Genomic DNA, 23,405 nt, shown 5'->3' with positions numbered 1-23,405 from the left:
AGTAAAGAAGTTATAAACAAATCTCTTTCTAAAAAAAAATCTTTTATTCATACCTTGCAAAATTTTCCCTTATCCAAAACATGCTTCACAACGTGACATAACCATGAGTTCTTTAAAAACTGGCCCAACTCTATAAATGGCATATGACTAGGACAGATCTATATGGAACATGTCTGGATGGGAAAGCAGAGCGTGGGCTTGCAACCCAAACCAGCCGTATGCTTAAAAATACTGTTCAATATTGAAAACCCTGCAAACTGGGTCAGGAATCACAGAATCCCAACACCCACCTTCGCCCCTTCACAGAGTCACTTCAATACTGTGAAAACCTAGCCCAATTTGGTGGTTACATGGCTACGTTCAATTTATGTTTGATTACATTTATATGAAGAATCTCGAGGTTCTCGATAAGCACAAGTTGTTTGAATGGTTTTTTCTCATCCTGACTCTCCTAATGCTCATCGAGCGTAGGTTATCATATCATAAAACAGTGTACCCTGCAACAAGCTAATTAAGTGCTTAAATTTATAGCAGACAGATTTTCCCATTCATTTCAATGCTACATTACTTTCTTCTTGATATAGTTCACAATCTACTTTATAAATATGCTAAAGTTTACTTTCATGTGAAATATCAGCCAGTAGGTGGTCAGTACAGGAAATCTGAATCCCTGTAAATATTGTTATATGTTTCAATTTCTTCAGGGTCACTCCATATTCATTCACGGAAAATAACTACCAATGACTGTATTGTTGGATAACAACTCCCATCAGGTATTACACAACAGAACTACACATCACATTATCTACATAAATCCCTCTGTCAGGGTCTATTTTTTAATACCAAATGAAATATGCAAATATTGCATGGTTTATACATTGTAAAATATTTTATTCATTGACTTACATTCATTTCTGCTGTTATGTAGGCACAGATTAATAGTTGTGCAAATTGCCAGTAGCACTGTACTCCAGATATTAATCCTCAGTCATGTAGTGCAATGGAAGGAATACCACCTGCTTAATAATTTATCATTATCTTTCACTTTTGACGGGTTGGCACCAAGCATTCAAAACCCCGTTTAAATCTTTGGATTTCCTCCATCCATTTCTTTTATTGAACAAAACCAAATATGTAATTTCACTTAAACCACAACAGAACTTATTATTCCCAATGAAAATAAAACCTCCACCTTTACTGATATAATCGCAGAGCTCAAATTAATTGTTTTCTTTAACTGCTATCAACTAAGTTGAACCTTACTCCAGTTTGTAATATATTTTTCTTTCATGAGAAATAATTTAACTAGGACAAGATAATCAATGTGATTATTTTATAGAAGTTGCTGGAAAAGCTCAGCAAGTCTGCAGCATCTGTGAAGAAAATTCAGAGTTAACGTTTTGGGTTGAGTGACCCTTCCTCACATTTGCAGTTCTTTCAGTTTTTATGACTACTTTATATACTTAGGCACAGAAGATATTGTAATAAAATGTCTTCTTTCATTACAACAGCCATACTAGAATGGCATTCCAGTGTAAGTAAGATAGATGTCTCACATTTTGATGAATTAAAAGAACAGTATGCTTTCAATTTAGTTACAAAGTATTGCTATTCTTCAGCAATATTATTTACAGCAGGGACAGGGGTAGGAAAACTGCAATTGACTTTAATAGTCACAGATTACAAAGGGGAAACAACCAGCTTTTCATTTCCTAATCACTATCTCGGAACCCAACTGGAAGTGTACAGGAAATGGCTCAGCTGTGTAGTCTCTTACAATCAAATGACTGTCAAATAATCACTGTTATGCATAATATACCACACAGATTCTACACATTTAATTCTTTGATGGAGATGATGTGTACATAATTCCTGAGCTTCAGAATTAATCAAGAAAAATCTTTGGAATATCCATGAAGAATTATTGCATAAAATCCTACCAAAAAAAACCAGGCACTAACAGGAAGTTAAACTTCAAAAGAGACGAATGAAAGAGATAAAATAGACAAAATGTAAGTATTTGTTAGTGTGGGTTGAATAAAAACAATTTTGCTCAGTTGGCCTGCTAGGAGTTTTATAAATGTTTATACATTCAACATAATGACCCAGTTGCTGGTTTGCATAGAATTATATGGAATATATGGTACAGAAACAAGGATTAAGCTCAAACAGCACATTTAAGTTTATCTCCATGCTCTAAGCAGATGTCCTCAATCTTGGTATTGGGCAGGTAACACTGTCTTCTGGATTCTCACTCTTTGCTGTTGAGAAACAGAGAAATTGTTAAGGACTATGCTGCTGCTAAAGTTTAAAATAACATAGGAATGAAGGTCAGATTATTAAAAGATGTAATTCTGAAAATAAATAATTGAATAAAACAATTAAATCATTAACTAAACCAGATGGTTTCGGCTGGTAACATAATGCCATTTTTGCATCCAACAGGTCATTTTATATGATTAGGGAATATTTATATTATCACTCATAATATAAGAAACTAGATGCAGATAATGTAATTTTGAAGAATGCAACAGACTTTTACTATAACGTGTGAACATTTACAAGCATCTGCTTTGTAACTTACGTTTGCATGCATGTGTGTGTCTGTATGTGTATGTGTATTAGTGTGTTTGTGTGTGCACCTGTATGTGTTGAAGTCTTCAATGAACGTGTGAGAGAGTTGGAACTTTTTTCATTAATTTTCCACAAAAGTTATTAAGCAGAAAAAATTTATTTCCTTCTTTTGTAACTAACATGACAATCTGTCCGTATGCATCTTTTAAAGACAGAACACATTAAACGTGCTCTAAATTGGCAAGTAAATTCTTAAATAGAAGCAGCTGTGGTAGCCAATCAAGGAGTGGGAAAGACAGGAGTCTCTCTATCCCTCATACTGACCGCAACAAAATACACTTTTAAAAAAGGACAAATTGTGGATTTTATTTTTTCTGTTAAGCATAGTGATATTGTAAAACAAAAATTCAAAATTCTTTATTGGATTAGTGTTCCTGGTGAATCAGAGATATTCATTTTGAGCATATTTCTAATTTCAGAAAAACAAATCTCAATCTGGGAAGGTTCTACATTCATTCACAATGTCACTAACAGATAAGGTAATAATCTCCACAAGATAGTTATAATTTCTTCAAATAACCAACAAGAAATAAGGAATGTAGAATCTGTGAACTTATGCAGGTCTGTTTTGTAGCAGAAGGAATATCTGATGCATGGAAATATCATTCAGATATAATGAATAAACCATATTTCACATGAACACATGTACCTGAATAGTCGATATTGAACAAAGATGACCAACTAAATTTCTCATGCAGTTAACAATGTATTTGAATTGGTCATTTTTCAAAAACAATACCATTAATTTCAATAATATTTGACAATATCAACACATGAACAAGACCATAAAATGTCAGATTATATAACACTCTGACTCACATAATAATATCACACACTACCACATGATAAAGGCAGAACTTTGCTGAATGTGAGCCAGGCAGTTTTTCTTTTTGCAAAGCAATTTCAAAGGCTGAAAATTTGATTGAGTGTTATCAGAACCTTCTCTGATTTAAATTAACTTACTCAACCTCCTCAATAATATAACTAGTTACTGCATTTACTGTTTGTTGGTTTCCACTTACACTTTTCTTTGTCTGAACATGCATATCTGAAAATGTAATGAACAAACCTGAAATTCATAAAAATAGGGCAGAGATAGATTTATCAGAAAAGCTTAATGCTAGTAATTTCTGGTAAATAGTGATTGAAATATTAAAGCAGACTTCAAGAAATGTGAATATATCTAACAGCATTGCTTGTTGAACAGGCACACTAAATTTTGCATGGGTATTCCTTACTAAAGCAGTAATATTTAGTATGCAATCTGCTGACAGAAATTGTAACATGTTCAGATATATTAATGCTTTGAGGACATGAACACCATCTGAAAACAGGACACTACTGCATATATTACCAGTAAATGACAAGGATTCATTTAATACTCTGCAATCCCTGTGTTTTATTGGGAATTACAGGATTTTCAACACAATCACATTCTTTCAGGGAATTTACCCAGCTTTTTACATTGGAAACAATTTGTCTAGTTTCTGACAACAGAAGCAGAGTCATAGCCAAAACTAAGAAATCAGTAAAGTTGAAACTCAGAAACAACAGGGTACAGAAAGAAAATAATTAGTTTGGAGCTAATCGGCTCCCTCACAGTAGTCATAGTTTTCAACAGCTTACATATCAGGGGATTAGAGGAGGATGTAATCAGGATAATGCAATCGTTCTGTGGAACTTTAATCTTCATATAGACTGAGCGTGTTGGAATTGCCCATGGCTGAGGGTAACATAAAATGGTCGCTTGTGGTTTTAACTGACATAAGATGGCTGAAGAGAACTGATAGCTGAGGCAGTAGTTTACACAGTCAGAATTGTGGCCTTCATGCTCATGGCAATCAGATAAGATAATGAAGTACCTCATAGAAATCTTAGTGGAATAGATTGAAGGAATCTAAACACAGACATTTCTCATATGAGAAGCTCAGATGGACCCCTTTTAGCGAGCTAATTTAAAGTTTGTTCTTCAGTATCGATAGAAAGGGGAAAAACTCAATCTACACCAGTTAAGACCCTTTTGGTAATTATAATTGTATATTTGTACAACAGTAGTAGATTCATGTTGTAGTAGTTTTAGTGTATTAAATATCAAAAATTTAATTAGATTCCTGTAGATAACTAGCCTTGGCCACAGAGACTGGCACAGATAAGAAACACACTGGAAAAATCTTGAGAGAGGCCTTTTTACCATTTAGTTCAAAGTTTGTGAAAGAGAAGAATCTGATGCCATAATAAAGGGTATGTTGAAATTACAAATGCAACCAACAATCATCAGGGAAATTTAGCTGAATTCTGTCGACAGGCAACCTTAGACATTTGGGAGAAATCCCTATCTCGCTAGGAGGGAGGATTGAAAACTGTCAGTATTGGAATGTGACTGAGTAACTTGCATTGCGAAAGGATAGGTGATAAAGATGTTTGGTATACATCATGAGACCATTAGGGAACCTAGAGCTGTCCATAGAATTATACAAAAGTTATACAATGCAATACAGCACAGGAACAGGCCCTTCGGCCCACCAACCCTGCACTGATTCCTAATCCTTATTTAGACCCCTTACTTATTGCTCATACATGGTTTCTATCCCTCTGTTCATCTCCCATTCATGTGTTTTCCATCACCTCCATTGGCAGTGCATTCCAGGCACTCAGCACCTCTGTGTGAAAAAATTGTCCCACACTTCTCCCCTAAAATTTCCTCCATTCACCTTGAACCTGTGCCCTCTTGTAGTTGACCTTTCCACCCTGGGAAAAAGCCTTTGACTATCCATCCTATCTATACCTCTCAAAAGATTGTAGACCTCTGTCAGGTTGCCCCGTCAACCTCTGTCTTTCCAATGAGAACAATCCGAGTTTATCCAAACTCTCCTCATAAGTAAAACCCTCCAGACCAGACAACATCCTGGTAAACCTTCTCTGCACCCTCTCCAAAGCATCCATGTCCTTCCAGTAGTGTGACAACTGGAACTGGACATAATATTCTATATGTGGCTTAACCAAAATTTTATACAGCTCTAACATAACTTGCCAACTTTTATGTTCAATGCCCCAGCCGATGAAGGCAAGTGTGCTGGATGCCTTCTTAACCACCTTATCCACCTGTGTGGCACCTTTCAGGGATCGTGGACCTGAATACCCAGATCCCTCTATATGTCAATGCTCTGAAAGGTCTGCCATTTATTGTATAATTCACACCTGAATTTGATCTTTCAAAATGCATTGCCTTGTATTTGTCCTGTTTAAACTTCATTTCTCTGCTCAAATCTGCAATCTATTTACATTTGCTTATAGCCTTTGACAATCTTCCTTATGATCTACAACTCTAGCAATTTTTGTGTCATCCACAAACTTACTAATCAGACCACATACATTTTCCCAAAGATCATTTATATATGCATTACAAGGTCCCAGCATTCATCCCTCTGGAACACCACCAGTTGCTGATCTCCATTCTGAAAATACCCTTCCACCACTACTCCTTATCTTCTGTGACCAAGCCTGGAAGACATCCTAATGATCCACAAATCTGAAGCCCTCCCTCTGTACCAGCTCTTTAGCCACGTGTTCAATTGTACTACATCTCTGTTCTTAGCCTCGGTAGCACATGGCATGAGGAATAATCCTGAGATTACTACCCTAGAGGCCCTGCTATGCAGTTGACTACCTAACTCCTGAGTTATCGTTGCAAGGAACGTGTCATTCTTCCTACCTATGTCATTTGTGCCGATATGGACAATTACTTCTGTCTGTTTACTCTCCTATTTCAGGATGCCCTGTACCCACTCAGAGACATCCATGACACTGGCACCAGGAAGGCAACATGCCACCTAGGAGTCTATCTTGAGGCTACAGAAGTGCCTATCTGTGCCCTTGACTATCAAATCTCCAGTTACTATTGCTCTACTATGCTCTACTCTTCCCCTCTGTAGAGCAGGGCCAGCCGTGGTGCCACTGCTCTGGATGCTGCTGCTGTCACCTGATGGGCCGTCCCCCTCATCAGTATCTAAAAAGGAATACTTGCTTGACAGGGGGACTATTGAAAGGGACTCCTGCACTGAGTGCCTGCCTTGTCTCGCGGTCACCCATCTATCTCCCTGTACCATGGGTGTGACCATGTTTCTATAACCTCTGCCTATCGCACTCTCTGCCATTTGTGTGCTCCCTAGTGCCTCCAACTGCAGCTCAAGCCGATTCTTTCATTCAGTGAGCAGCAGAAGCTGGGTGCACTTCCTGCAGATGTAATTATCAGGGATGCTCTCAGCGTCCATGTGGGACCATAGCTCGCAAGTAGAACACAAAAACCCCGCCAACTGACATGACTATTGGCTGTTGGATTGCAAGTTAAATTTTAATTAGCTACCTAAAAATTACAGTTATTATTTTCTAACAAATAGCACCACCTAATATACTCACTATCTGAACTCCCTGTATTAAACAGCAGATGAACTAACTGCACTAACCCTTCAGAGAGACTGAGACACACTTACCCTGCACTGCAGTGAGATTCCTTCACCTATAGTTGTCCATGATTGACCATGCAGTCACGAGATTGGATGTGTGTGTCAGAAGGGAGGTGGCAAGCATAGATATCAATGTTGCATGTAATCATTGTAACACGGAACATATAAATATACTGATTGGGAGAGTCCGAGTGCCTTGGAGTCTGCCTTCAGATACCTTTCCCATGCTGCATTTGTAGGGAGCTCCAAACAAAAATTGAATTGCACCATTGAACATGGGACTCAAGACTCCTGTTTGAAATCTCTGCCCAGCAGGGTCAATTAATTTGGTAAAAGTATCTTGGGGGAGAAGTTCATGGCAATGCATTTTAGGCAGTTTTCTAGCACAGTATGTTGTGGAAGCAACTCATCAAAAATAAATTTTAATTCCAGATTTGTTTAAAAAAAGGATTAAATAGTATTCTTACACTAAAGGATCCACTTGAAAAGAATGATATAGTATTGTAATGTTTCATATTTGAGAATTTTGGTCCCTACAAAAGTGGGGTCTAATATTAAAAAATAGCCAGTTATGAAGATATATACGGTAGATTGAGAAATTCAATGAAAGGATGTGACGGTAGACAAATAACGGCAAACTTTTAACATCAGGAATTGTTCATTCTTGACGAATGTTCCTATGAAATGGTGATACAACCACAGTGGCCAGAGATGTTAAGGAAGAGTCGTACCAGATTGGAGAAAGCTTATAATGTTGCCAAGTAAGTCATTAGCTTGAGGATTGGGAGACTTTTAAATCTCAGGAAAGAGGGATCAATAAATTTGATAAAGAAGAAAGACATTAAATACAAGAGAAAATCAGTGGGAAATGTGTAAACAGATTACAAGAATTTCGATCCTAATGCCCATTACAGAGGTTTTGCTGATTAATATCACAAGTGATGACCTCTTTAACAGTGGAGAGAAATCAGAGTGAACATTTCGGGTCGAGTGACCCTTCCTTAGAGCTGATGGTAGCTAGGAAAATGTCGGCTTATATGCAGAAGGTAGAGTGGAGGGAGGAGGTAAGGAGTCAATGATAAGCACAGATAGAGCCCAAAGAGAGAAGAACTGTTGGACAGACAAAGGAGTGGATAACCAGTCAACTAGGGGGGGTGAATAGATGTTGATGGGGACTGTCAGGTGCGAACAATGGGTGGTGTGTAATTGCTTTTCCAGCATTTTCTGTTTTTGTTTCTGATTTACAGCATCCACAGCTCTTTCAATTTTTACCTCTTTATCAGTGACCAGCTGAAGGGGAGAAAAAACAAATTCCACCAACAGCCATGCTCACCTCTTGCTGTTCACGGGAGAGTGGGACTACATAACTAGTCTCGGAGAAATGGGGTCAGGTAGCCTCCTTCTATACTGCAAATGTTCTATAGTTCTGAAAATTGAATCTTGCTTTTTTTGGCTAATGCTAATTTTGTCAAGTTTCATGGAGAGTTTTCTCTGCGAAATCTCATGCTGTATCTTACCAAGCCCACATCATTAACTACCTAACCTGTCCTTATGGGATCTCTCTCATCCTATTCTAACCATACCTTACCACCTGCCATTCCTAGAATAACTAGCCGTAACTGGGATATCCTGGAACTGACCAGCAAGCCTGGGCACTAGTGCCATTGTTAAAATGTCGTGGACTGTCCAGACATGAACAGCTCTGTACAGTTCCTGACATTTGTCTCAGACATGGCAGAGAATTGGCGCCTCACTTTTTTTGGACAGGGGCTTGGAGTTCCTGGTGGGCTGAGTGGTGCATAGTTGGGAAGTCCTCTTTCCCCAGGATCAGCAGAGGAGGTCACAACATTAGACCATGCCAGCCTGGTATGTCATTGCTAGCTGCATCAGTACAGATCAGCCATCTGGGAGAAAGCACAGCAATTTAGGAAGAAGGTCAATGACCTTCCCCTTTCCACCAGAGTAAGTGCGACTATCTTGTCTCTGATACCTCACACTCACTCTCTCTGCCACTCTACCAACCACCTGCCAAAGCTCATGCCTTACCACTCTTGTTATTGCGTGTAACATCTCCCTCACTTGCTGTTACCCACCTCAAACCCTACAGCACTTACCCTGTATGCCTTCTATGCTACCTACTTGCTTTTTTGGGACACCTCCCTACCTGCACCTATATTAATAGCTGTACCATCGACTTGCATCTCCCTTCATACAGGTTTTCATAACCAAGAGGAAAACAGCTGACAACGGGGCAGAAGGCATCAATATAGGTGGTGGGCTGCCTGATATTCCTCTCCTCACACCTTTTAATGAGACTACCGTGACTCTGACCTTCCTGCAAAAGCTGACTGACCAGGTACTAGAGATAGTAGGAACTGCTGATGCTGGAGAATCTGAGACAATAAGGTGTAGAGCTGGATGAACACAGCAGGCCAAACAGCACCATAAGAGCAGGAAAGCTAACGTTTCGGGTCTAGACCCTTCTTCAGAAAAATAAGAAGGGTGTAGACCCGAAACGTCAGCTTTCCTGCTCCTCTAATGCTGCTTGGCCTGCTGTGTTCATCCAGCTCTACACCTTGTTGACCAGGTATTAGCTCCTGGACTGGTATCAGAGGCTGCCTTTGACTTACTGTGCTGGAACCCCCTGACTGAAGGCTATCTCCCTTGAACAGACTGAAGACTGGTGATAATCATGATAAGGCTTCTTGGCTTTGAGTCTACACTGACTGGCATGCCAAAACTATAGAAATGTGAATGCGGTGTCTTTGGCTGAGGGGCAAAGTGCAAAAAGGCAAGATAGAGTTAAGCAGGGATGCTGTGAACATCCAGGTAGGCTTAAAGTGAATGAATGTTATAAAAGCAAGTGGACAGCATGGACATGTTACCTGGTCTATTCAGTGGTTTGAGGTCATGTCCCTGAGTGGAAAGTGTCCTTTCTGCAGCAATAAAATGATTGTAGATGATACACCTTGAGAAGTGCAGGATTGTAAATGGATTGGAGATCTGTCGTGAGGGTTCTTACAGGTTGACACATGTCAGGTACCAATGCCTGTGGACATGTGACGTGTGTGTCCATCACCCATGGAGCATACCCTGAGATATTTGCACCTGGTGTCCAACATGGAGAAACCTTGGCGCAAGTGACAAGCTGAAGTTACCAGGTACCCGCTCTGACTTCCACTTCAAGAATGTGGTGTCTGGTTTGCTTTGTGGGGATGATGAGAGAGAAAGCTGTGTATGAATGAAATACAATGTACAGTTAATTAGGTTATTAACAAACAATAATCTCTCATAATAAACACCTTAAAGCTACCTACCAACAGTCTCACCTCAACAGCCAGGAATTACATAAAAGATGCAACAGATTGGGTGGCACAGTGGCTCAGTGGTTAGCACAGCTGCCTCACAGCACCAGGGGCCCAGGTTTGATTCCACCCTCGGGTGACTGTCTGTGTGGAGTTTGCACATTCTCCCCGTGTCTGCTTGAGTTTCCTCTGGGTGCTCCAGTTTCCTCCCACAATCCAAAGATGCGCAGGTTACGTGAACTATCAATGCAGAATTACCCTGTAGTGTCCAAGGATGTGCAGGTTATGGGGATTAGCTATGGGAAATGCAGAGTTACAGGAATAGGGTAGGGAGGTGGGTATGGGTGAGCTGTGCTTCGTGGGGGTCAGTGTGGACTTGATGGGCTGAATGTCCTGCTTCCACATTGAAGGGATTCTATGAGTTACTTCTCACCTTGGGGTAATCTGTCACATTTTTCACCATAGTCCATGTTATTCTGAACCACAAGATTCCGCCCCAGACTGTACTTCTTAATAGACATGCACTGTATCAACCTTTTTAGTTTAGTTAGAGTGCTTTCTAAAATGTCCACTCTCCCATGTTACTTGCTTGAGTTTAGGATCTGTTTCTCTAAACACACCAAGACTTGGTCAACTGCACAGAGAATAGTTAACACACATAATCAAAAACTGTACAATGGAACAGTAAAGTTCTATAACTTTCTTTTCCTGGTGAAACAAAGGAACTTATTTTAAATTAAGGCATGATGTACAGATAATGTGTACATCAAGTCATTTATTGAAATCATTGTGTCCGTTTTCTCGAAGTACAGAAATAGTCCTTGAATATGATGGTTATTGATTACGGAGATTCATGAAATTGAGGTTATAGTTTTGCATAATCATTTCAAGAAGACAGGTGATTTATGTTGTGGTCATTCCATGGTGAAAGGAAATGTATTCTCATAATGGCTAGTCCTTCAAACATCCTGGACTGCCTGATATCAAGTATCTCATGTTCTGCTTCAAGGTATCTTGCAGTAAATAAGCTTCAGCACAGAATAACCTAATGATTAGCTTTGGCCCAAATGGAGATGATGAATTTATGGTTGTGCATTGCTCATTTGATTATTACAACACAGGATTAGCAAGCCAGACTAAATCAGACTTGCTAACACTCGATATTGTAACACAGTGAAATCAACATATTCAATAGACCTCAAAATTGCCCAATTGCTCCTAACTAGACTTTATGAATAACAGATATAAGACACCGAGTTTATTGCTTAAACAGAAATTAACAATTTAATATTAATGCTGTAACTCAGCAGAGCCAAATTAAACAGGGTAATCTAATTAACGTCTGATTTACACACAATCCTTTTTGTTTATAGCTCCACTTGCACACAGACTGACAGATACAGTTAAGGGATAAATTAAAAGAAAAATAACAAATTATAATTTGTCAGTTCAAAATTGCTGCTAGACCTTCAGAAATCCTTGAGCAATGTGCTGTATTCCAGGCATATTGGCTTAGATTTTGCTTGAATTCCAAAGTCACCAGTTCATGCAAACAACTTCAGCAGTCTGCTGGAGAGTATTTATGTGTTGCAGATTGGGGTTCTTTCTTTAAAATACTTAAAAAATTCTTTAACTGGGTATAAAACTAAAGAGAATAAAACCGAAAATGACTTCCAGCCCAGCAGCTTTCAGCCTAAAACCCAGACCAAGCCAGTTTAAAATATGTTTTCTCCTTCTTTTCCAACATGTTCTGTGATTGGCTGAACAGCACCATTCTGACTTTGATGGACCCATTCCACATTCAACCAATGGCCAGTCTCTGAGCAATGCATCCGAGTTCTGAAAGTCTGTAGTGTTCTGAGAGCAGCAATCAATCTGCAATTATCTTTCCAGGCCCATTCTCATAAACAAACTTCAATTCTTTTTGTTCTTTCCAAAATGAGTTGCTGTTGAAGTCTCTAAGTTCAACTTCAATTTACAGTTCCAAATCAAAAATGAGAAGAATAAAAATAAAATCATGAAGATCTCAACAGATGAAAATTCAATATCCCACTTCAAATCATGGTCTCCTTGCACTTGTTGACTTGTAGAAATACACTTTATCCTGACCTTGTGACTTTGTGTTTTCCTTTGCTTTCACTCTGACTGTCTTGTTCGAAAGCAGAATTCAGAATTGCTAGAGCCACACAGAAGTTATGATCAGTCATATGTACGGCCAGTGTGTGAGAAGAAGGATCTGAATAGATTGTTCAATTTTTTTTTTGACATACCAACTCATACCACTATTTGAACGTAAATTGTATCATAATGGTATATATGCTGGTGAATTCTGTAGCTTGCTAAGAATTTCCTGAACTCGGTGAAAACAAACTGATGCATTGTCTTCAGCAAAGCTTATTCCATAATCAACCCGTCTAAATGTCGATAGCTTTGGAATTTGTTTTAGTGATTTCTGACCATTTGTTATCAGCAAATCATAAACAACAACCAAAATACTTTGATTGCTATGGTCTGTTTTCGTTTCTGCAAACCCTATTCTTACAGTTATTGCTGTGGGTTTGCTAACAATGGCATCAGTTTTAGGGAAACTGGACCCAGGTTCAACAGATATTCCATGGAATATACAAGCTACACAATTTCCAATGAGCTCTTCTATGCACTCGTTTATCATTGGCCACATACGACTTCATAGGATCACTGTTTCATCCTAGCACTGTCCAGATGTCTTTCATATGCAAGATATAACTTGTGTTACTTTAGCACTTTCAAGATAACCCCTTGTGTTCCACATAATACAGCTGTCATCAAAAAATACAAGCTCATTATGTGCTCTGTAGTGCAAGGCCAGTTTTTCCTCCATTTGTAAGGCTATTCAGTTCTGGATACTGGCTTATTTTCCGTAGTACAGTATCTACAGGCAATTCAACTTTATTTTCACTGGCATAACAAGGTTTATGATCACATGTGAACTCAACATGATCATAGAGACTCGAATGTTGCTTATCTAATGATAACACTATCTGTAATGATAATCTGGCTAAGCATGACAGCTACTCAACTGTGTAAACCTGGCAGATACTCAATTCAAGGTTTTACTGATGAAGATAGCTTGTCCAACTGTAGAACTATAGAGACTAATGAACAGTTCCTACTATGACTAACAACATGGTCACTGCTTGGTGATCAAGGTGAAGGGGTAAGCTTTCTACCACAGAAATACATGTGCCAATGTTCACAAGTATTGATGTTGTCTAGTGCTTCCCACTCTCCAGTCAGCTACTTGTGTTCAGTTTTCAAAAACAGGCATGATGTGCAAGTGATTGTTGTTCATTTCCTTCAATGTACTGTGACAGTACAGCTCCTATCACAGTTGATGCTGAATCTGTTGTGATGTACCTTTCCTCAGGTTAGTTGAGATGCATGAGCACTAGAGGAGATGTTGTCTTCACCTTTCAAATGTCAAATACTGTTTGTTGTATTGTTATCCATCTCCATTGTGTATTTGTGCTCTCAGCACACCCACAATCTCGATGAACAGCACAGAGAAAAGTCAACTCATAAACACTGAAAAATTGAGTACAGCAATGTTTACACTGCCACTTAAGCTCAGATTTCATCTGCACCCATGATTAATCTTACTGTCACTTGTTTGCAGCCTTATCATTTTCTGCTTCCAGAAATACTCACCACTGTTGCAAATTCTTTTCGCATTTTTGCCCATTAGTTTTACCTGAAGGTCAAAAAATGGAAATGCTTTCCCAGCATTTTTGGTTGACTTGTTTCTGCTGTGGAGACTGGCATATCTAATTTCACAGGCTTTCATGGTTTATTTTCTTTTCATAAAATATGGAAAATAAGAACTTAAACAGCAATAGTTATTTAGGAGTAGCCAAATTACACTTTTATTCACTTTAAAGGAAGAAATATAATCAGAAAGAAGCAAGCATCTTCAGTTCTTTTAAATACCGCAGGGCTGCATTTGCAATGCTGAAATGTTACTAATACACAATGGCGATAATACTAAATGTGACATCTGCATAGTAGTTTGAGGCAAGTAATTTTGATGTAATATTTATGCAACAGTGGATTGATGCCTGGGAATTTTTTTTGGTGTCTGTTTTGTATTAAGAAAACAAAACTCTACCAATGGATATTTGTGGCAACTAAACCGGCAACTTTCTCTATGATACAGCATTTTCCTTTCTTTCGTTGTATTTCCAAAATTACTATCAGACTAAATCCTTCAATCATTCTTCTTTTATTTCTTCTGTGCATTATTCCCATCTCTCCACCTCAACATGTTGAAAACCTAATAGTGCCTTACTTTAATTTTTTTTTCTCTAATAATTCAAATCTTCACCTCCTATTTTCTAACACAAGATCGGGAAGAGCTTTACAGGGATCTGAGTGATGTAGGCTATGACAGCTGTAGCAGAATCACACGAGAAGTACACAAAGCCAAACCTCAACATTGGGAGCATCTCGCCTATATCTTTTATGCATTTGCCAAGTGGTGAAGCAAGATTCTCACAAGAAAACTGCTTATCACCAATGAAGGGAATTATAGTTTGTTAAATGCCTTATTACTGCCACAAGTCTCCTCAGAAATATTCAGCTAAACACATCAAACAAACTGGATATTGAGACTTCTTGACACTGAAATCAGAGCTGGTACCTGGCTCCAATCAGCCTCCATGTTAGACACAAACATCTTAGGGCAGGGCAGCAGCCGCACACCTCACCTTCACAGACATTGGTAAATGACATGTATCAGCCTTGAGACACATCGCTGATCGACTTACAGGATGCTTTGTACTTGGGCTGCACCAGCAACTATCATTGTAATGCAAGGACACTGTGCACTCAGGGACATGCACCTAGCTCATGGGCTGGATCAGGCTGCATCTCTGGTCTGTTCACTTACTGTCATAGAGCTCACTCACTTTGAGCCCACTTGGATGCTCACAGCATCCCAGCCCTGCCATGCCTTTTTTGCTTTGCCCCTCAACCAAAGACGCCAGGCTTGCAGTAGTGCTATGTAACTTTTTTTTAAAAACGTGGATACAAAATTAGGAAGTTTGTCATGGTTGTCAGCAGTCAAGTCAAGGGATATAGCCTCATACAGTATTTCCTGAGACAGTAAGTCATAGGAAGCCTCTGATGCCAGTTAAGGGGGTTGGACATAGTCAGCCAGGGAGGATACATCTCTACCGAATATTCTCTCAAAAAACCATGCAATTCGGTGCTTTTGAGATCCAGGTATATTAGTCTGTTGCAGCTGCATTTAACAGAGGAAGATCATAGAAAGAAACAAAAACAATAATACTCCAGAGGTGATCACGCACTCTCTCACTCTATCCAGGCATTGTCTTTCTTTGTTTATAGGATGTGGGCCCCACTGTCAAGGCCAGAAATTATTGTCCATTTCAAGTTGCCCTTAAGAAGGTGAGGGTGGCTATCTTCTTGAATTCCTTTACTCATTCATGGGGTGAGAGTGTTGCTGGCCAGGCAGCATTTATTGTCCATCCTTAATTGTCCAGAGGGCAGTTAAGTGTCAACCATGTTGTCTGGAGTTACATGTAGGCCAGACCAGGTAAGGATGGCAGTTTCCTTCCCTAAAGAGCATTAGTGAACCAGGTGAGTTTTTCCTGACAATCGACAATGGATTCATGGTCATCATTAGATTCTTTTTATTGAATTCAAATTCCACCAGGATTCGAACTTGTGTCCGCATAATGTTATCTGAGTCTCTGGATTAACACTCCAGTGATAATACCACAAGGCCATCGCCTCCCCCATATTGTTGCATTCTTTCAGGTGTAGGTGCATCCACAGTGCTGTGAGGAGGGAAGTTCCTGAATTTTGACTCTGTGACAGTATAACAACAGTGATACAGTTCCAAATGATGTGTGATTTGGAGGGAACAACATTGCCTGTAGTTTTCCCAGATATCTGCTGCCCTTGCTGTTCTGAGTTGGGTAATTTGTGAGCTTGAAAGGTGATGTTGCTCCAACATTGTGCCAGTGGTGAAAAGAGTGAATGTTGAAAGTTGTGAATGAATCATTATAAGACCTTGTTTTGCTTTGATATCAAGGGAAGTACTGTCACTACACCCCTGGAGTTCAGCTTTTTATGTATAAGCCCCTTGAAAATCATATATGTTTCAATGAGACTACCACTCATTCTTCTCAACACTGATAAATAGGCACAACCTCTTTAGCATTTATCCTTCTATGCAAGGATCATCCCAGAGAACCTTCTCTGAACTGTCTCCAACAAAATAATCTTCCCTTAAACAAAGGGACCAAAACTGCTCACATCACTCCAGATATGGCCTTACCAGCAACTTGTACATTTGCAGAAAGTTTTCCATATTCTTATACTCCAACCCCCTTGATATTCCATTAGCCTTCCTGATTACTTGCTGCACCTGTGCGCTAGCTCTGCGTTTTATGTATCAATACTCCCAAGTCCCTTTGCATTGTAGCTTGCTGCAGCTTTTCTCCATTTAAACAATACTGTTATTTTGTTCTCCTTTCCAAAATGAACAACTTCACATTTTCCCACAGAGAAAACAGAGCTAATGTTTCTGATTAAAGATCACTGGACTTGAAACCTTAACTCTGTTTTCTCTCAACTGTCGCTGTCAGATGCGCTGAATCTCTCCAGCAGTTTCTGTGTTTGTTTGTTTCAAATCTCCAGCATCAGCAGTAGATCTCTGTACTGTTCTAATCCTAGCTGATGTTACAACTGTAAAGTCAGTTCACAGAATGAAATCTGTGAAATCCCTTTCACTGAAACATAAACACACCAGTCTACAGATTTGATTTTAAGTATAAAACAATAGTTTATTACACAAAAGATATAAAAAAGTAAACAAAACCAAGTTTCCTTTAATATAACGCAGTTTGAAAGATTTCAAAACACATGGCAAAAACAAAACTTATCGACTTTCGAACATCATCATTTTAAATTTAAAATTAGTCAAAGCTAGAAAGAATTTCCTTTCTCCGTGAAAATCTGTACTTGATTTAGCTTAACTAAACTTGGAATTAACAGTTTTATTTTCTCAGTATCCATCCTGTGAGCTGTGAATCCTTTTCCATGAATTCACACACAAGTAAGATTCTAGAATTTCTCAGCTTTGAATAACAAAAACATACTTCTAGCCAAAACACTCTTAGTCTGGAATTTCACAATTAACTCTCTCATTCAGATAATTTGATTTCTTAATTGCTTTGAATAATCTCACTTTTCTAGGAAATTACTCCACGTACATCTGACATCAGTCAGGTTTTCTTTGAATTATCCAAAAACTTCCAATTCTTCATTTAAAAAAAATAATAAAATCAATCCTTGTTTATTTTAAACTAAAACTAAGCTCATGTCTTTTAATGAGACAAGAGATGAGACAAGATTTCTTCACCCAGACGGTGGTGAACCTTTGGAATTCTCTGCCACAGAAAGTTGTTGAGGTCAAAACATTGAATGTTTTCAAGAAGGTTATGGTTAAAGGGATCAAAGGGTAAAAGGTGAAACCGGGAATAGAGTATTGAGTTGGATGATCAACTATGATCAGATTGAATGGTAGAGACAGCATGAAGGGTCAACAGCTTCATCCTACCCTTACTTTCTAAATTTCTATGCTAATTCAAACACTCATTTAGTGTATGCAATAGTTCTTGGAGCAGATCATCATTTAAATTATTAACCATTACCTTATATACTCACATAAAAGTCGAATATTTTGGACTGTTTTTTAAGGTTAAATTTATGGGGTCACCTATTCCATGGATACTACTTTTGAGGGGCTGAAATTCATGCTACAGTCCAAAAGAACCATATCATTAGCAAAAGCCCAATTGATCTCTATACAACTAAAAAAAACACAATGAATTCTGGTAATAACTGGATAAAAACAATTGAAACAAAAATGAATTACTAAGCTTTTATTTATACATACAAAAAGTGAAGTAGAAATATAATACAACTTTAAATTAGAATTACATAGTTTATCTTAAATTAAACAAATTAAAATTAATTAACCTCTTAAAATTAGCCTTCCTTCTGCCGGTTTCTGATTACAAACTGGTAAAACTATAATATCTTCTCGGTTAGCAGGCAGCTTTTGTGCAGGTAGCTTTTGTGCAATCTTAGTTCTCTGCTGAAGTACTAAGTCATAACTTCCCATGAACCTTGTGCACCATCCAGCACTTGTCTTAAAATCCAAAATACCATCCTTCTTTGATTTGTTTCATGCATGGATTTGGATGGCCTCATAACTAATATATTTTCCATTTTGATGATTTTCAAGTACCCACTCAGCAATTTTTTTCTCTAATTGTTGCCACTTGCTAGGTTTACCTCTGTTGGCACACTTTGGTTTTGGCATCATCTGAAGTTGGTTTAATATCTTTCTCTAGTCTCTCACAAGTTTCTCCGAAGCACAAAATTCTATTGCTGTTACGTAGTTATTTGTCTTCTCTGCAACTTCAATAACTTTCAGTTTAAATGCTGCTGTATTTTTTTTTGTTTTCTCTGGAGGGCATTTTTACACAAAATGATGAAGAAATTTCAAAACCTCAAGTAGGTATATGACTGTATTCCACGAGTGCTACAGGGAAACTGAGCTGCACACAAAGGGAGGTCGTCACCTGACTCTGACCTGATGCATCTTAAACTTTTTTACCAAGTTGGTGTGAATTGTATATCAAAACACATAATAGCATGAAAAAAATCATTTCTTCATTGTAACATTTATTTACAGGATAATACCTGTAATACACAAATATTGATCTGTTATCTGTGAAGAACTGGGGTCGACTTTTACATATATATGGAAAATTCCAGACATTTTTGGCCAAAAATAGACTTTTATGAGATCGACTTTTACTCGAGCATATACGGTAATTTTTTTTTCCTTCCTGTCACTGACTTTTCCACAAATAGTGTGCATCAGGAAATTGAGTGTTAAAGTCAGGGCATGTTTTTTTTTCAGAACTGCACCTGCTACCAGTAAAACATTTCTATTTGAGCCTTGAAACATTGGAGAAATTACTTATTCTCCCAGTTAAGCATGTGCAATGAGACTTTGTTCCATTTTGCTTGATACAGTCATGGTTAGACAGCCAATTCAACACATAATTTACATTAAAATAATTTTTGGTTTCTTCAATGGACTTCAGTGAAAGTGTGGTTTGATCACTTTTTTCAGATTAGGTTCTGGTTTAAGATCAACATTTTAGTTTGCGTAATTTTCTTTTACATATCTCAAGTTATCAGCATCTAATAGGATTTGGGCACGAGATTAATTTTCTGTTTTAAATCAAAAGGCCGAAGGCAAGTGTCACGAGTACTTGACCATTAATTTGAAAGTTAATACTGCTAATCAACATATGACAACAATCAAACAGTGAATAATCATTGAACTAAAGTCTCAATCTTAACTCAAGGAACAAATTCAACAAGAATGCTGGGAGACTGTGAGAGAGTGAGAAAGTTGGAAGGTCCCGTGGCAAGCTGATAGAAAATTAGGAATTACAAGCAAAATCAAACTAGAGTGATCTGGATGTCACATATAATAACATTGAAATGATTTTTAATTTTAATCTCACTTTCATTCTATTCAAAGCTGTAGGATTAACAGACAGAACTAAACTGAAGGATTCATTGTTCAATAGCAATCAAGATGCCAACATTAGCAAAGAAGTCAAATCCTGGTTCATTAACTGACTGTTTCTTTGAAGAATTAATCTTTCACATGGATTGTCAAAAGCCCACTGCACCTTTATTTAAAAAGAGTGATGTAATTTTCTATATGAATAGTTAATTGTTAAATTCCTAGTAAATCGGAATGGATAAACCAAATTGTTTTGGGCAAGCATTGAGAAATACAGCCAATTTACCAGCAAGGCATAAAATTGGCATTGTACATCTCCTACTGATTACAGAAACTGCCCAATTTTAATTTCAATGTTTTTCAATGGATGTGTTGCTTGATCAATAGCAGAGTAATAGAAATGCTGACTATAAGGACATCTGTGCCTATTTGCTTATCTTATGACGGCATTACAGGGAAAGGATGATCAGGCAAGCAAGATTGATCAGACTTCCCTCAGGTCAATGTCATAACATATCAAGCTCATACTCAAACTTTTCCAAAGCCATTCTGCTTAAGTACAATTATATTATCAACTGGAATTCAACAAGGCAGCCGATGGAAATTGGCCTGGCTCTGATTCTGGACTTCTCTGTCATCAGGAAGTGGAGGGGGGGCACAGGGGTGGGTGGCACAGTAGCTCAGTGGTTAGCACTACTGCCTCACAGCACCAGGGTCCTAGGATCAAATCCACCCTTGGCCAACTGTCTGTGTGGAGTTTGCACATTCTCCCCATGTCTGGATGGATTTCCTCCAGGTGCTCCAGCTTCCCCCTCCACAGTCCAAAGATGTGCAGGTCAGGTGGATTAGCCACACTAAATTGCCTGTAGTGTTCAGGGATGTGTAGATTAGGTGGGTTATAGGGAGATGGGTCTGGGTGGGATGCTCTGATGGTCAGTGTGGACTTGTTGGGCCAAAGGGCCTGTTTCCACATTGTAGGGATTCTACAAGGAACATTCTTTCTGCATTTACTCTGTCTAGTCCTATTAAAATTTGATAGGATTCTGTAAGATTCCCCTTTATTCTTCTAAACTCAAGTGATAATAGCCCTTACCAATCCAGTCACTCTTCATACATCAGTCCTATCATTCCAGGAATCAGAATAGTAAACGTCTGTTATACACCCTCCATTGTGAGAACATGTTTCTTCAGAAGACGAGACCAAAACTGCATTTAATACTCCAGGTGTAATCTCACTAAGATTCTGTACAATTGCAGTGAGACGTCACTGCTCCTGTTCTCAAATCCTCTTGTTATGAAGGTCAACATACAATTTTCCCTCTTAACTGACTGTTGCACCTGCATGCTTACTTTCAGCAACTAGTGTACAAGGACACCTTCTCTTTCCCAATCTATTGTCATTCAGATAATAATCTGCCTTCCTGTTTTTGCTACCAAAGTGAATAACCTCAATTTTATACACACTAATAACATTCAAGACAATTCAGGTCATTTGATTGGCATCCCATCCAACAGCTTCAACATTCACTCCCTCCACCAATGAAACATGCCAACAGTGAGTACAGTATCATCTACAAGATGGATTGGAACAACTGATCAAGTATTCTTAGCAGCACCTTTCAAACCCATACTTCAACCAACACATACTTCAAGCCACCTAAAAAGGCAAGGGCAGCAGATACTTTGGAACACCAACTCCTGCAAGCCACACATCATTCTGACTTGGAACTAAATTCCTGTTGCTTTACTGTTCCTTCCTAACAGCATTATGACTGTCTCCACATCACATTTACTGCAGCCATTGAAAAAATGTCAGGACGTATACAGTTAATGGTAGGACCACTGGGTGCACAGTTCCTTGAAAATGAATGAACAGATAGACAGGGTGGTGAAGAAGGCGTTTGGCATGCTTGCCTTCATTGGTCAGAACACTGACTATAAGCGTTGGGACACCATGTTGTAGCTGTACAGGATATTGGTGAGGCCACTTTTGGAATACCCTTACAATTCTGGTCACCCTGCTATAGGAAAGATGTTGTTAAACATGAGAGCGTGCAGAAAAGACTAATAAGAATGTTGCCAGACTTGGAGGGTTTAAGCTATAAGCAGAGGCTGAAAAGGCTAGCGCACTTTTCCCTGGAGTGTCGGAGGATGAGGGGTGATCTTATAGGGATTTATAATATCATGAGGGGCTTGCATGGGGCGAGTAGGGTGGGGGAGTCCAAGACCAGAGGGCATAGTTTTAAGGTGAGAGGGGAAAGATTTAAAGAGGATCTGAGGGGTAACTTTTTCGCACAGAGGGTGGTGTGTGTATAGAATGAGCTGCCGGATGAGGTGGTGGAGTCAGGTGAAATTGCAATATTTAAAAGGCATCTGGATGGGTATGTGAAAATGAAGGGTCTAGAGGGATATGGACCAAATGCTGGCAAATGAGACTAGGTCAGATTAGGATGTCTGGTTTGCACAGACGAGTTGGAACGAAGGGTCTGTTTCTGTGCTGTATGACTCTATGACTTTAAAGGACATTCACCACTAACATTTCAAGGGCAGTTAGGGATGGGCAATAAATGTTGGCTTAGCAAGTGATACGCGCGTCCTATGATTTTCGTTTATACACTTTGACTGCCTATTGGACTGTCACTGCATTGCATCAATAATTCATTGGTCATGCAAGAGGAACAAGATTGAGTTTGAAAGGGTAAGGATAATATGGTGCAGGTAAAGCAGATAGTAGAGAAATGCTATCTAATTAAGAGCAAGGAAATTGAAGGTTGGAGTGAACTATTGTACAGCCAGAAGCAAAATGTTTAAAATGTTGAGGAAGAAAGCTAATAAAGAAGTGAAAGCAGTGATCAGAATATGAATTCAGAACAGAGTGGTGAATCCTGATGCCTTTTAGGGAGGAGTTGCTACAGTATGTTTAAAAACATACCTGAGACAAGTTGAAAAGAAGGAAAGAAATAAATTAAAGATCCACTGCAAAAGTTAAATTTCTGTGGTAAAGAAAGACCTATGCAAAAAGAAAATCTTCTTAATTAATATTTTACAGTTTGGGCGAGAGTGTGAGATATTCAAGGGAAGGTGTTACTTTTTTTTTGCATGGATTCACTTCACTTCTGCACACAGAACTAGACATTGCTTATTTTTGTGCTCATGTCATACGTGTTGTTTTAAGTTTGTTGAATGTTCAGTATGTGTATAAATTTGCATTACAGTCAGTCTTTAAACATGCTCGAACTTCAATTTTTTTAAAGATTGTGCGACTACTTTGTGGAATACCTTTGTTCTGTCTGGAAGAAAAACTTCAGCCTTCCGGTTGCTTTGCATTTCAATAAACTATCTTGTCCAATAATAACATTATTGTTCTGGGTCTACTACAGTGTC

This window comes from Rhincodon typus, chromosome 1, assembly GCF_021869965.1.
Source record: "Rhincodon typus isolate 14 chromosome 1, sRhiTyp1.1, whole genome shotgun sequence".
Taxonomy (NCBI): domain Eukaryota; kingdom Metazoa; phylum Chordata; class Chondrichthyes; order Orectolobiformes; family Rhincodontidae; genus Rhincodon; species Rhincodon typus.
The sequence above is the reverse complement of the archived record's forward strand: the minus strand, read 5'-3'. Positions refer to the sequence as shown.